Here is a 14,986-nt window from a genome sequence, read left to right as displayed (position 1 = left end):
TGGTCCTTCTTGGGCGCCCTGGAGCCTTTTTGGCAACAATGGAAGCTCTCTCCTTGAAGTTCTTGATGATACGATAGATTGTTGACTGAGGTGCAATATTTGTAGCTGCGATACTCTTCCCTGTTAGGCCATTTTTGTGCAGAGCAATGATGGCTGCATGTGTTTCTTTAGAGATAACCATGGTTAACTGAAGAGAAACAATGATACCAAGCACCATCCTCCTTTTAAAGTGTCCAGTGGTGTCATTCTTACTTAATCATGACTGATCGCCAGCCCTGTCCTCATCAACACCCACACCTGTGTTAATGGAACAATCACTAAAACAATGTTAGCTGCTCCTTTTAAGGCAGGAATGCAATGATGTTGAAATGTGTTTTGGGGGTTACAGTTAATTTTCTTAGCCAATATTGACTTTGCAAGTAATTGCTTTTAAGCTGATCACTCTTTATGACATTCTGGAGTATATGCAAATTGCCATTAGAAAAACTTAAGCAGTAGACTTTGTAAAAATTAATATCTGTAGCATTCTCAAAACTTTTGGCCAGGACTGTACAGTGAGCCCCAACATAGCCCCTCTATATGCAGCATGACACCCCACATAGCCTCTGAAATACATTATGAGCCTCACAATTTATGAGCACAACATAGCCTCCTATATACATTATGCGCTCATACACATGAAAAAAAAACCCAAAACATCACATACTCTCCTTACTAGTTCCCTTGGCGCTCTGCTGCACCGAGCCTCTGCACAGCTATCTCACAAGCTGATTGGTGTAACAAGGGGCTGGTGGCCTCTCCTACACCAATTCATTAACCACTACCAGTATCCTGCTGATAGTGGTGACATATGCCAGCGGCGCCCGGGTGGTATGGCATCGGGTGGCCTGCGGTCCAGTGTTATAAAGCCTTCATTTGTCTCAGCCCTGGATTAGAGGATGATACCTGTTTGATATGCCATATTGAGGACATTAGAAGTAAAATGTGTGTCCCTCCATCTAAAATTAGAAGCACAGGGCATGGGCCCAACGCAGACTATAGGTGCTGTATTACAGATCCAAACAGTATGGATCTGTAATAAAGCCACATGGAGACAAGTCTGCTTAAAGGGAGCTAATCACCAGGATTTTCCTATATAAGCTAAAGCCAGTGCTGTACTGGCACTATCAGGCTGATTCTCTGCATACCTGTAGCGGTCAGTTGATGTTTAGGTTATGAAATCCAAGAAAGTAAAGTTTATAAAATGAGCTGCTTGTTGAGTGGCAGTTGCACTGGAGCAGATAATATATTCACAGTTACCCCCTCCCCCTGTTAGAATTAGCATAAGTATTATACAAACGATTCACTTTGTCTGTTGCAGGACCTGTGGTGAGGTCATACCCATGTGACCTGGTATCCAGCTTTGGTGGCTGAGGCACCGCCCCTTCTGGTCACATGGGTATGACCTCACACAGGTCCTGCTAGACAAAGTGAATCGTTTGTATAATACTTATGCTAATTCTAAGAGAGGGAGGGGATAACTGAATATATTATCTGCTCCATTGCAACTGTCACTCAAGAAGCAGCTCATTTTATAAACTTTACTTTCTTAGATTTCAAAACCTAAACATCCGGGCTGACCACTACAGGTATGCAGAGAATCAGCCCGATAGTGCCAGTATAACACTGGCTTTAGCTTATATACAAAAATCCTGGTGATTGGTTCCGTTTAAACAACTATTCATTATCAATGAGAAACTGAACACTAATGAAATAACAAGTGTCTACATTGCTGCTAATGCAGGTGATACATTCTATTGCTTTCCATAAGTAGCCATTGGGAGAGGGAGATGTAAAGTGTTTTAAAGGAAAAGGTGCCAAGAAATCCAGACAACTGGATCTACATTGTTTATTTCTAAAAGAAGTGCCTGTAATCAGGTATGCATAGAATCCAACAATTGGAGGTCTAGTGACAACATACAAGACAGCTGGAGAACAGAAAAGGGCTTCTAAGAAGATAGAATGAGTCAGACATGTATAACATAGCGGAGGTACATATGTCACAACCTATTTCCTGAGAAGTCTGGGTTCAGGCATACAAAGCAAGCTCTTCACACCTATTACATGTTACAGCACTATAACCAAATACTCTTATGCATGTCAACCGCTTTCTCAACATTTCTAGGAAGTCCTATCAATGTCTGACCCTCCATAGGAGTTAATCCTCTCCTTGCCTCCCAGGTATGAAACAACCTTCAGGCTCTCTCAATGGAGCTTTTATATATGTCATCCAGACAAGATAATTACCATACTAAGCAATACAGAGTCACACTCATTTGTCTCTTATTGTGTAAAGTGACAGGCAGCAGGATATTCACAATAGGTGTATCAGCAGTTATTATAGAAAATATGATCTACAATAATCTGAAATCTTTATGCAATACATAGTAAAGATAAGAGCTAACTTCATTCTTCTGAAGTTACAATACGTCCAGCTTTAGATGTCCACATTTCAGGGTCACATATGCAGATGAGGCTGTTGGCTTGATCAGGAGATCCACAAAAGGCTGGAAATTGCAGTCAGCACCCAAGGAAATGTAGATATGTGAAAGTGGCATTATACCGAGTAGTCTTCCAAATCATGGGTAATACTAGAGGATTCGAAACAGAAAAATGATACCCTGACTACTGTGCATTAGACATCATTCACATGTCGAGTTTTCCGTGTAAGTTCAACCCATCTCCCCCACAATTGGTCTAGTTTGTCAGTAGTGGACATAGGCCCTGATGTTTTCAATGGTCTTGAGATGGCGTGGTGGATTCATCAAGAGGTAAACGCTTCTTCATGAAGCAAAAGCGTCTGATGAGTGGTGCCACAAATCTTACTCTAATCTCTAACTGGAGTAAGATTTCTGGAGCAGGGAATACCACAGTTGCTCATGAATTAGACTAACCCTTCATATTGCTTATTTTGGTAAAGTTGTGAAGAGCTGGTGTGAAAACACAAAAAAAAAAAAAAGCAATCTCCCCCCCCAACTCCAAGTTGTGCCAAAAATTTGCTGCTTTTCAAACAAATTTACTACAGAATTCTGCCGAAACTGCTTTGTTAAATCAAGGCTTTACTATACAACGTCACACTCCCATGCCATTTACTTTAAAGAGGTTGACCAATACTTTAACATTGATGGCCTCTCCTTAGGATAGGTCATCAGTGTATGATCGGATGGGGTACGACAACCTGTACCCCCGCTGATCAGCTGTTCTAGGTGGTGGCGGCAGCAGTAAATGCTCTGTTCTGTAGCTGCCCCGGCAACTAATAGTGGCCACGCCGGGTATTGCACATTCGTCTCCCATTGAAATCAATACGAAGCGCATGTGCAGTACCCGGGCACTATCAGAAGACGTGGCAGCTCCTGAACTGAGCATTTACGGCTGCCTTCTGCACAGAGAACAGCTGATCGGCGGGGGTGCCAGACGCAAGACCTCAACAGATCAGACATTGATGGTTTATCCGTGGGATAAACCATCAATAGTAAAGTAGTAGTCAATCGCTTTAACTTTTGCAATGTAATGAGCGAGTTTTAATGTCATCTTCATGCAGTCTGAAATTAGCATTGGTAGAATAAACTCATGAGATATCTATAGATCCTATCTATATGTCCCCGTCCATCTCTGACAATGGGTACTGTGAGAGCCTGCTTCTTGTCAGCAATCACAGTTCTGCAACAGTGTATGGTCTCTGAATATTTGCCACCTTACCTGGAAACAGTCAGCAGATTGTTATTTCCTTCCAAGACAGGTTAATCCTGTACAAGTAACAGTACACCGCTGTGAAGGAAACACGTACAAATTATCTGACAGATCTGCTGTATGGTGAATTAGGATACAAGCTGTGGATTCTTGAGGCGGTGACAAAATTCTCAACTCACTGCAATTTGGGTTCACTAAAGTACATGCAATGGAATCTATATCAAGCGTGGTCATGTCCTATGTATGTCTCACACTGGAGCGTGACAAAAGTATGGGTCAGGATCAGGAAAAAGGCATTACTGAATATACGGAGAGCGCTCTACAAACAAAACAGATCACATAAGCCACTGCAGGCCCTATGCACATTGTTTGGAAGAGTACACGATTTCACGGCAGTTGCCCAAATAAAAGATCTTGTCTTCGTTCCTACTAGGACACATTGCAGCCTGTACTGCATTTGTCTTTGGCAGCAGAGCATTCAGCACTGTGGTCACAAGACGTCTGTTCCAGGGGATTCAAGCTGCGGGGCTTGGGAGACAACAGGAAACCCAACCACTGACTGCGAGCCGGAATTCAGTGGAGTTGTTTACATCTTTGCCAAAGATACAGCCAGAAATACCAGTCAAAAAACCGTGCAGCATGGTATCTTTTGTTGGACACCATATATATTGGAATCCAGACAGACCCAACACAGATATATCATTTCCAGAAGTAGCAAGCTTGGCACTTACATTTAGGGGACTTGATTTATCATGAATTTAGCTCAAATCAGAGACCAAAAAGTAGACAAAAAAAAGGGGGTAAACAAGATAATGAATTGGGGACTTACTAAGTTTAATAGAAAGGTCAGTTTGAGAAGTTTGTGGGCCCGATACTCCAAGGTAGACGTTGAAACACTCCTACTTCATTCCATCCATGAGGCATACGCCTTTTCATGAATTAGGAGCGCTGGATGAATGTCAAACACCTCTGTGTGTGGCTCGACACAAAACCTACTCCCATCACTGCTGGAGTAAGATTGGTGGGCCATGTGTTCGGAAAAATATGTGCTCTCCAAGGCTATTTCTCCTGTAAATACACGAATTAGATTGGGTTATAAGGAGACTTTGGCTGTAAAACATCAAAAGTTTGCTAGGTTTCACGGATAAATCGCAGCTCAACACAAGTCAATGGGGTCTCATTGCTATCCTGAGGGTACTGCAACCATCACAAGGAACTTGGAAAAAGTCCAACAGAGTCACATCTGTTGCAAAATTATTGTTGGGGGTTGAAATGTGACTCCATTGACTTCTACTGCGCCGCATTGTAGCTGTGACACCTAGTGAACTTTGGCCGCACAACATGTGTCACAGCCAAAGTCACCAAGTAGCCCTAATCTAATTGGATAACTAAGGGTATGTCCACATAGATGTAAATGCTTTAGGTTTTCAGTGTGAATTTGCCACTGACTTCAATAGTTTTATTTTTTTTTTTACTGGGGACAGGGATCCTAGTGACTGCCAGACTCCTAACGCCAACTCATCAGCCGTGGTGAAATCCAACAAGCCTCATCATATATTCTTCCTGACATGTACTATTTTGAAAGTGTATGGTGAGCCTCACATACACTAAATGGTAGGCTGGAAAGGCTGACATGCATATATCAACCATTAGCGTGTACAAGGAACACAAACGAGGCATGGTAACACCCAATTCTCAACTCATTTATAAAATTACTACGGTAGGAAAAATTATAGTGGAACGGCACAATGCAGAGCTCTAAGTAAAGGTGCCCAGGAATTGTTTTTTTCCCATGGAGAATACAACTATTTACTGCAAAAAACATCAGGATTAGTGACCGATCCTCTAGGAGACTTCCAGACAACTGCACCATGTGCCGGACAGACTGACAGACTGAAATGGAGGCCATGCTGGTGTCTGGATGACCTCGCTAGAAGATAGCTGGGTAGTCTGGACGCTCATACAAGCCATGTATAGAACTGCTGAGAAAGGCACAGGACGTCACTGAAACAACATAGTCCTGACTGACAAGGAAACGGCACAATGCAAATAATGGATGTCATGAGGTTTCCTCCTTGTAATTCTCTAGTCAGCTATAATCCACTTCCTCGCTTTCTCATCATCTTTCCCATATCATGAAAAACAAGGGAGCAGATTAAGAGCTCTTATATTATACTGTATGTTGCACTGAATGTCCTAACTGGTCCTTACATGAGGAATGGTGGGATGCAAATTTGATCATCTATATTGTAATGTTCCCAGGCATCAAAATACGTGGCTCTCTAAAAGAATCTGTCACCACGTCTTCGCTGCCCTGAGTAGCAGAATCTAAGAACAAATACCATGACCCTGGAATTGTTGATTCCGGTCTTCTTTTCATACTCCACCCCTCCATTTCACCCATCTAAAATAACTACTCAGACACCAATTTATCATTGGATAATTTTGGCCATAGAAGCTAATTATTAAACAAAAGCATAAGTAAAATTGCAATATGGTAAGGTCCTTGAAGCTAAAACCCTGGCGATTCCCATAACCGAACCATAAAACCAACTTGCTCCCAGCCGTTACCCACACTGGCTCAGGAGCACCAAAACGGTAAGGGTTAGTTCCTCCGTTAACCCCAAACACACCCACAGGGGCCCCGACATACCCCGTTGGGATCCCCCCAAAAATCACTAGGTGACCAACCATTCTGCCAATGAGGAGATCCATGCCCAGATGGATTCCCCAAACCAATTTTAAACCAACTTCAAGGACCCATCAATAAACCTGTCAACAAGCCACTACGACCCGAGAAAAACTCCCATACCACCCCCCCACCAACTGAACAGCCCAATCATACAACAAAATATTAGGGAGGACGGGTGGGACTCTTTCTTCTGTCCCGTGAGCGGGAAAAGTGCCGCTCCTCCCCCCCAACTTGTCCCTTTAAGTTCTACCTGGACTCACACCCCTTCCCCCACCCATGACACCCTGACCTCTCCACCAAATCAGTGTCATGACGGCCTCCACACATGCCCCAAGGGGGGGGGGGGATTGCAGTGCTCCGGCCATTCTTGATTCCAAAGACCCTGGACTACTTGCTGACGTTTCGGTAAATAAAGACCGTTATCTGCTGCAGATCTACCAGTTCTCTGAATGCTGAGCTCTTTATAACTCCACCAACACCATTGATTGGCAGCTTTCTGTGTACACTGTGCAATGGCAGAAAGTTGATAATCAGTGCTGGGGGTTGGGAAAGCTGATGACTATATTGCTGCATGTTTCCTTGTCCTCAGTGATGAAACATTATTTTAACAGCAGGAGGTGATCAAAACTACAGATAACAGCCCAGAAAGCGAGAAAGGGTTTGAATTATGATCTCTGCTGCAATATTATTATGCTCTTAGGTGAGGTTACAAAGAGTGGGGACATTCTCTTTAGGCTGGGCGCACACAGCGTATTTTTGACACTGTGTTTTTGGCCACAAAAAACGCACCTACGGCAAACACGTATGCATTTTTACCGTGTTTTGGTGTTTTTTTGGCTGCATATTTGATCACTGCGTTTTTCCAATGCATAGCATGGGTGAAAAAACGCAGTAAAATGCAGGAAAGAATTGACATGTCAATTTTTTTTAGCTTAAAAATGCAGCTAAAAAAAAAAAAAAAAAAAATTTGTGTACGGACAGCAAAAATGAATAGAGTCAGACTTTGCTGGGGAAGCAAAGTCATGCCGCTTTGAGCCCAAAAACTGACAAAACGCACCCGAAAAACGCACAATAACGCCTAGTGCGCACATAGCCTTAAAGAGTTTTTCCCCAAAAAAAAAAAAAAAAAAACACAACAACGTTATCCCCTATCCATAGAGTAGTGGATCACTTACAATCTGCTAATGCCCGACTGTGGGACTCATACCCAGCCCAGGAACAGCCATCTTAAACGTAATGGAGACACGCATGCTCAATCTACGCTGCATTGACTGTCCAAAGCATGTCGGTAAAAGTCAAACACAGTGCTCTGCTATTTTCAGTTGCCCCAAGCCCTATTTCAGGATACTATTAGTACGATGAAGCACAACTAGGACTTATTTATGGAGTAGGATTTATTTAGCATACTCCAAAAACGTGCAAACTCCTGCTACGTATAGTTGTCAGGGTAAGTCTTATTTTCAGGGGAAGCACAGTACGTGTTACTCTGTAAAGTCTTTTCTAGTTTGTACATGTACCTTCTTAATTGTAAACTGCTGCGGAATACATTGGCGCTGGAGAAATTAATTACTCCAATGATAATGAGGAAACCTGTAGCTTTTTTTTTATTTTATTTATTTTTTTTTTTTTTTTAAGTAAAAATGATGGCAAAACGTTCCAAATCTGGGTGTCTTAAAGGGAACCTGTCAGGTGCAATATGCACCCAGAACCAGGAGCAGTTCATATTGCTAATCCCTGCCTAACTATCCCCCAGGCTATAGTAGTATACATAAAGAGATCTTTAGAAAAAGTATTTCTAAAGATCCTTCATTATATGCTAATGGCGCTAGGGACTAGTCGCAAGGGCATTAGTTCCCTTGGCTAGTCGGCTCCCTTAGGCTACTTTCACACATCCGGCTTGAGCTCTGCGGCTCAATCCGGCTGTGCAAGCTATGCAACGGATGCGGTGAAAACACTGCATCCTTTGCATAAGTTTTTCCCTTGCGGCCCGTCCGGTTTTTGCCGCTTGCGGCATGCTACTGAGCATGCGCAGTGGCAAAAACCGCATGCGGCGGCCGGATGCGGTTTTTGCCGCATCGCGCCGCATCCGGCCGCCATAGGCATGCATTGAGAGATGCGCCGCATCGGCCGAATGCGGCGCAATGCGTTTTTTTTGCCGCACGAAAAAACGTGCCAGGCAACGTTCCATCCGGCTGCCGCATCGGCTAAATCTGCGGCCATGCGGCACAATGCGGCACTAATTAAAGTCTATGCAGGAAAATCGCAACCGGCAGCAAAAAAAAAAAAACGGTTGCGATTTTCCTGCAAAGTGCCGGATTGTGCCGCAGAAGAAAAACCGGATGTGTGAAAGCAGCCTTAGCAAGTTAGTATGCTAATGAATGTGCAGCTTCAGAGAATGGTCGCGCTCACCTCTGCTGCCACCGAGTCTGATGCTGGATGTCAGCTCCGTGCACATGATCCCCGGACTTCCAGTCATGCATACTATGAAGCCGGATGTACGCCTCCTGGCTTCAAACTGGTGCAGTGTGCATGACCGGAAGTGCCGGGCATTCTAATCATGTGTACTGCCTGGTGTCTGAGAGGTGGTGAAAACTGACACAAGTACTACGCACATCACAGTTGATGACGCTGGGCAGTGGCCATTGAATAGTATGTTAGCATGCCCCTATGGGTGTGCTAACATGCTAAGGCGGCGGAATGAGTGCAGGAAATAAGGCCCTTGCAACTAGTCCCCTTGCTCATTAGCATATTATAAAGGATCTTTAGAAATACTTTTTCTAAAAAGATCCGTTTGTCAATGCTAGTGTATACAGGGACAGAGACTGTTAGGCAGGGATTAGCAATATCCACCCAGAACTGCTCGTGCTCCGGGGGGCATAGTGCACCTGACAGGTTCCCTTTTAGCTTTCCCACTGACTTGTATTGTACAGTACAGAGTGTTTTCAGAGCGGAAAACACCAGAATGGACAGGTCACTTCTTTTAACCCCTTGGCGTATTTAGAAACCCGAAGCAGTTTAAAGTCATAATTAAGTAGTTATTAAACAAAAACGGATAGGTTCTTTCTTTTGAGCGGTTTCTGATGGGTTTTCCAGGCAAATTCCACCTGAAAAATATGTATGCACATACCCAATAGGCATTTTCTGAGAGAGCTCTGGGTCATGCGAAGGGGACATCTAGTTGTAGCGCCCCTGAATACATCAGGGTGCTACAGGGAACTGCATCCTGTCACCCAGGGTGCAGGGCCTATCCCCCATGGTTCCAGGTTCCCAACAACAGTGTCACTTACACCCAAACTACAAATCCCAACCACACCTCACACCATGACCTGTACAGACACACCAGTGGGTTGGTCAAGTTGGAGCACGGCCGCCCACCTAGGGGTCAGGCAGACTGTTGGAAGGGGAGACGAGAGTAAGGGTATGTGCGCACGTTGCTTTTTACCTGCTTTTTTGCTGCTTTTTCTTCTGCGCTGTTTAATGCCAAAATGGATGTGTTCTTCTATTCAAGCAAAGTCTATGGGAATTTGGGTTTCTTGTTCACACTATGTTGTTCAAAATGCTGCCTTTTTGTGGCAGAACTTTGGTCAAAAACTCAGCTTTGCAGTGCAAAACCCAAATGGCAAAAACAATTGACATGTTGCTTCTTTGAAAAGCTGAGTTTTTGACCAAAGTTCTGCCTCAAAAAGGCAGCATTTTGAACAACATAGTGTGAACAAGAAACCCAAATTCCCATAGACTTTGCTTGAATAGAAGAACACATCCATTTTGGCATTAAACAGCGCAGAAGAAAAAGCAGCAAAAAAGCAGGTAAAAAGCAGGTAAAAAGCAACGTGCGCACATACCCTTAGCCCTCACAGAGTGAGGAGCTGGGGAGTTGTAGCTCCCAGGGAGGCGACAGGTTGGGTCGCAGACGGTAATCCGGGACTACAGGAGTCAGGGACCGGTATCAGGAACACTGGACAGGAGTTTAACAGGCGCAGTCTAGGACAACTGTTGGCACCAGAAAGCCCAATTACCTTAAAGGGAACATAGTACGGCGGGGTACAGGACCCTAGATCAGGGAAGAGCTTCAGGCACCTTGCTAATTAACCTGTGGAGGATAGTCTCTTTATGAACTTTCCCCAAGAGCTCAATTGAAGGCATCAGCACAACACGGGGGATAGGGTTCTCCAAAGCACACAACCCACTAAAATCCCAAGTGCCAGCCATCAAGAGCACAGCTGCCATACACACTGGTAACAGGGCCTCGAAAGCTTCAAGCCGAGGGGCCACAACGGTCAATCAATTTGTGCATGGAGGCAGGGCTCCGGACTTACCAAGTGACACCGGTGGGAGCGGGACCTGGACGGGCTGCCCCCGCAGAGACTGCGGTACCTAGAGACTTTGGTTTACCATCTGTGTGAGTGTCTGCTTATTCCACCTAATCCAGCACCACGACTACCGCAGTGAGTAATCTGACCCCTGCACCCTGTCTTCCCAAGGCCGTGCCGCCTGATCACCAACCCTGCTTTTCCCCCCACCATCCGTGGCCTTCCCTACCTGCGGAGGGACTGACACCTTGCTGCCCCCCACACTATCTGCCCCGGTACTCCCTTCAGCAGCTGCGGTACTCCCCTTACAGCAACCCGCAGGTGGCATCATGAACATTTATCCCCTGTAAATACTCCCTTTACATTTGAGGGTCCGAAGACCCTCGAGCCAAAGCAACCCCGGATCCGAGCAGTTCGACTGCTGCAGGGGTGACACATAGGGACCACAAAAGTGGACGGTCTTCTGATCTGCTGCATCACACTTGTCGCCCCACTCACACAGTAAGATAACTGTTCTTCGGATGTTTTCAGCTCTCCAGGACACGTTTTTTTTGAGATACCACAATAATCTTGTGTTTTGTAGTGCACTCATTTCTCTACATAACGACACAAATATAGACCTGACACACATGGCTCGGATTATAGATTCTGTCTGGGCCGCCCTCCCGGAGGAATGAGCTCTACAACTCCTGCACTTGTGCAGATAAACACTACAGACAGTGCCACATACACTTTCTGCGGCTGCCAATTTCCTGCCCATAGACCTGCAAACTACAGGTTATACACAAGAGAGGAAATGGCCTGTAACCGATATAGATGAAAAAAAAAACCTCAAAAAATAGATATTGTCCAATCAGCCATACAATGATCGCACACTCCGGTCACCTCTATAGAGGAAATAACGGATTACAAACAAGTCTCACAAATATTTACACACATTAACCTCTCACTGCGTAAATACCACAGATCGCTTCTCCGGCGCCCCGATATTGGCACATATACCAGAGGTTAGTATGGATGGGACAGGTATGGGGTGATCATTTTGTGAGATTGTCTTAGTCATCCTTGTCAGATTGGTTTATACTTGTCTGGAGCAACAGAAAAGAAAAAGAAATAAAACATTAAAGTGATTGTCTTGGCAGCGAGCGCAGCGGATCCAGCGTTCAGTTACATTACGAAGAGCTCCCCCTGTGGGCAGCAAACCTGTACTACATGGCTCAGACCTAAACCCAGATTACCTACAACTTTCCAGGAGACTCAGCGCTAACGTCTACACCCTTTGTTTTCCTTCTCTACAGAGCAATGACGACAAACGTTATTGAGCATGTTCTCTATGAGAATATACAAATCAAACTTATTATTGCTGCTTTGAGACCCGCAAAAGTTTTTATCGCAAGCTCCCTGGAAGGAAAAGTGGTATGTGACTCAATATTTACCATTAAAAGGGGCTAAAACTAGTGTTGAGTGAGTAGTTAACTATTTGTACTCGCTATGCTGTTAGTGAGTACCGTCCGCTAGTCGCATATTCGCTACAAGTAGCAGGCACAATCTAAGTCAATGGGAAATGCTCACTAAGTAGCGAGTAACCCGAAAGCCGTACTTTTCGTGCGAGTAGTGACTAGTACGGCTTTTGGGTTACCCGCTACTTAGCAAGTATTTCCCATTGACTTACATTGCGCCCGCTTCTCGTAACGAATATCCGAGTAGCAGACAGTACTCGCTAAAAGCATAGCGAGTACGAATAGTTAACTACTCACGCAACACTAGCTAAAACCAGTTACCAGGATAGGTGATAAAGTGATCTGAACCAATGTGCAGCTCGGATCCCCGACTACTGCTCCATTCATTCTCTATGGGGCTGTCAGACAGTGGTAAGCAGCGGGTCAACACCATAGAGAATGAATGTAACGCAGGACGAGCATACAGCTCCATTATATTGGGGATAAATGCACTCCGTCCTGGCGATTCGTGAGGGTCCCAGTGGTTGGACCCCTAAAAATCAGTAAGGCTAGTTTCACACTTGCGTTGTCCGGCATCCGTCGCATTGTGTGTGACAGATGTAACGGATGCGTTGCATATAGTGGCACAACTGATGCGACGGATCCTGAAAAACAACGGAATCTGTTGTAGCTTTTTTTTCAGCGATTTACTCAACTGAGAATGCACAGTTGAGTAAAGACGGATCCGACACAGGAATCTGTCAAATGAGGGATTCCGTCACCATAGGCTTCCATTATAAAAATGACGGACGCCAACGGAATCCTGCAATTGCGCTTTGACGCTTTGGTAAGCGCAGAAAAACGCTACATGCTGCGTTCTTTCCGGCCGGCAGATACAACGCAAGGCCATTCGTCGCAATGCGTCGTCAATACAAGTCTATTGGAAACAGCGCACATCCGTTAACAGATTGCACTGTTTCCGAAAGCGGTGGATTGCGCCGGCTGCCAAACAACGCAAGTTATCACCTATCCTGTGGACTACTTCCTTCAATGCAGTAACCCTTTAATGTCCACCACATGTGTCATAAATGTCTGACACTCCCACTTTTTGGGAGACCAGGGATCCCCTGACTTGTCCTACAAGCCAAAGTGGCTGCAGCACAGCGGCCCATATCCACTAAAGTCAAGAGAAGGCACAGAACCAGCCAAGTACCCCTGAGCCATCACCTATGCTATTAGTGGCCATATGCTACAGATCAGGATGTGCCATAGATGAGGGTCCCAGCTTCTGCCATCCCATCAGAAACCTATGGCACATACAATGAGGGAGGACACCTTAAAGGGGTTTCCCACTAACACGGTGAATTGTATTCCAGAGATCTTGGGATAATTTCCACACTTGGATGTGTTCCATTGTGTAATGGCTGTGTGTGACCATAGCACATCTCGTGGTATCGTGCCCAATACTCAATGGGCATTGTATGGCCGCTTACAAAGAGTGGCCGATGTCACATAGGGCAGGAGAGGACACTTCAGTCAGGTCATGATGGAGGTACACAGCCAGCTCTGCTACATCCCCATTCAGCAGGTATATAGCATGTAACACACCACACACGCTAGTTAATAAGGTTGTAACCCTGTGGTGAGTGCTCACACCCTCCGTGCAGCGCTGCAGAATAGGTGGTCGCTACATAGGTAGAAGACAGGTGACATGGAGTAAATAATAGAGAAGTGTCCCTCTCCATGGCGTCACTCACCTCTTCCCCGGGCTCCGGTACCGCTGGCTGCCCTGCTGGCTGTGAGACAGACGCGCGTGTAATGCGGCCACTCAGAGGAAATGACTAACAGCAGAGGACTGGCCTCATTCCTGAGGTACGGCTCATTAGCATAGGCCACGCCCCCTGTGCGCGCTGCCCGGGGCGGGGGTGCGTGGGCAGTGTCAGTGGGCAGCCTGGTACCTGGCTCCGACCTGTGTGGTGACCGTAGCATAGAGCCAGGCTGCTACCTGTGCGCACACTGCACACCCACCCGGCTTCATTGTCTTAAAGGAGCCGTGCGCTTTTTTACACCTCTTTGGTCAAAGTTTCCTTGTGATGTTTTCCAGCAGTTTTTGAACTTCACAGTATGTTTCATTATACTGTATGCCGTTTCAGCAAACAAGTGAATTATTTTTTTATCCGACCTTAAAATAAGACTGCGTTCACACACTGTGGCCCCAGGGCGTTTTTTTTATTGATAAAGTAAAATAGCAATGTTTTGCCACGATTTTTGAAAATCCAAAATCTGCCACAAAGTGAGAGCAAGTCTTTTGAGGGTTTGCATCAGTTCATGTGTAACATTGAAGCCATCAGGGTGCTACGAGGTTCTGCATCCCCACAAGGATGCAGGGCCTACCCCCTAGGGCCCCAGGAGACCAGTGCCGGTAACAACAAAAACCCAGGTAATCCCAGTTTTCCCCAACAATCCCCCATTCAATGGTATTTAGCTAGGGTCGGACCAATGGATGGCCGCCTAGAGGTGGAGCCAATCCAGTTCACTAGTTGACCAGGTGGGAGGGGCGGACTGTGGAGAGTAGGGAGTGTCAGAGGAGGGGAGTGGTGAAGGTAGATGTGAGGAGACGTTCTGACTCGGGTTAACGGTGACCTGGTACCCAGGAGAGGTAGTTGATAGTGGAGTACGGTGGAGTACTACCGGAACTTCACGCTGACGGGGTACAGGACCCTAGGACAGGAAAGAGCTCCAAGCCGACCTGTTAACACCTGCACAGCAAGGAGACCATCAAGGACCTCGCTGACCCTAAAAATCCGACGACTCAG

The 14,986-nt window shown here is 45.5% G+C and overlaps 1 protein-coding gene across 2 annotated transcripts in view; it reads right to left on the bottom strand.

The window, feature by feature from the left end:
- FHL3 (four and a half LIM domains 3) overlaps positions 1–14,143 on the bottom strand; it is an 88,763-nt gene extending 74,620 nt beyond the window's left edge. The window contains exons 1-2 of one of the 2 annotated variants that reach the window (XM_075336056.1): positions 13,928–13,995; positions 2,445–2,630 (exon numbers count right to left, since the gene is read on the bottom strand). The gene's annotated coding sequence lies outside the window, so the exon portion shown is untranslated. Of the gene's footprint in view, positions 1–2,444; positions 2,631–13,927 lie in introns of both variants that reach the window. The other variant, XM_075336055.1, reaches the window with a different exon arrangement.
- Between the last annotated feature and the right edge of the window lie 843 nt (positions 14,144–14,986).

This window comes from Anomaloglossus baeobatrachus, chromosome 2, assembly GCF_048569485.1.
Source record: "Anomaloglossus baeobatrachus isolate aAnoBae1 chromosome 2, aAnoBae1.hap1, whole genome shotgun sequence".
Lineage (NCBI taxonomy): Eukaryota > Metazoa > Chordata > Amphibia > Anura > Aromobatidae > Anomaloglossus > Anomaloglossus baeobatrachus.
Note: the sequence above shows the minus strand (reverse complement) of the source record. Positions and strands in the feature narration are given on the sequence as shown.